We start from the raw sequence: 451 nt of genomic DNA, 5'->3' as shown, positions 1-451 counted from the left end.
GAGCCCGCTCGGGAGCAGCTGCTTATAGCCGTGTTCGGAGCCGGGGCTCAGCATTAGCATCCCGTGACAGCGCGGCGGAAAAGACGCGCTGCCCTCACGGTGTTTGCCACTTCATACGTCCCTCGCTGTATCCTTCTTCTGAAAGTTACCGGCCCACCCTCAGGAGGAGGAGGCAAAATATTTTGCTTCGTATACATATACATATCTTTATACATACAGACATGTATAAGTCATATATGCGTTCTGCCGTAGTCTATCTCTATCTTACTATCTATATCTATACCTATATCTATATCTAATCTATATCTATCTATATATTTATATCTGTATCATCTATCTATATCTCATAGTCTCAAGCTGTGCCCGAGGACGTTTCAGATGGACATTGGAGGGATTTTTTCACAGGAAGGGTGGTTACACGTTGGAATGTCTAACCCAGGGAGGTGGGAGA

This window comes from Geospiza fortis, unplaced genomic scaffold (genome assembly GCF_000277835.1).
Source record: "Geospiza fortis unplaced genomic scaffold, GeoFor_1.0 scaffold53, whole genome shotgun sequence".
NCBI lineage: Eukaryota > Metazoa > Chordata > Aves > Passeriformes > Thraupidae > Geospiza > Geospiza fortis.
Note: the sequence above shows the minus strand (reverse complement) of the source record.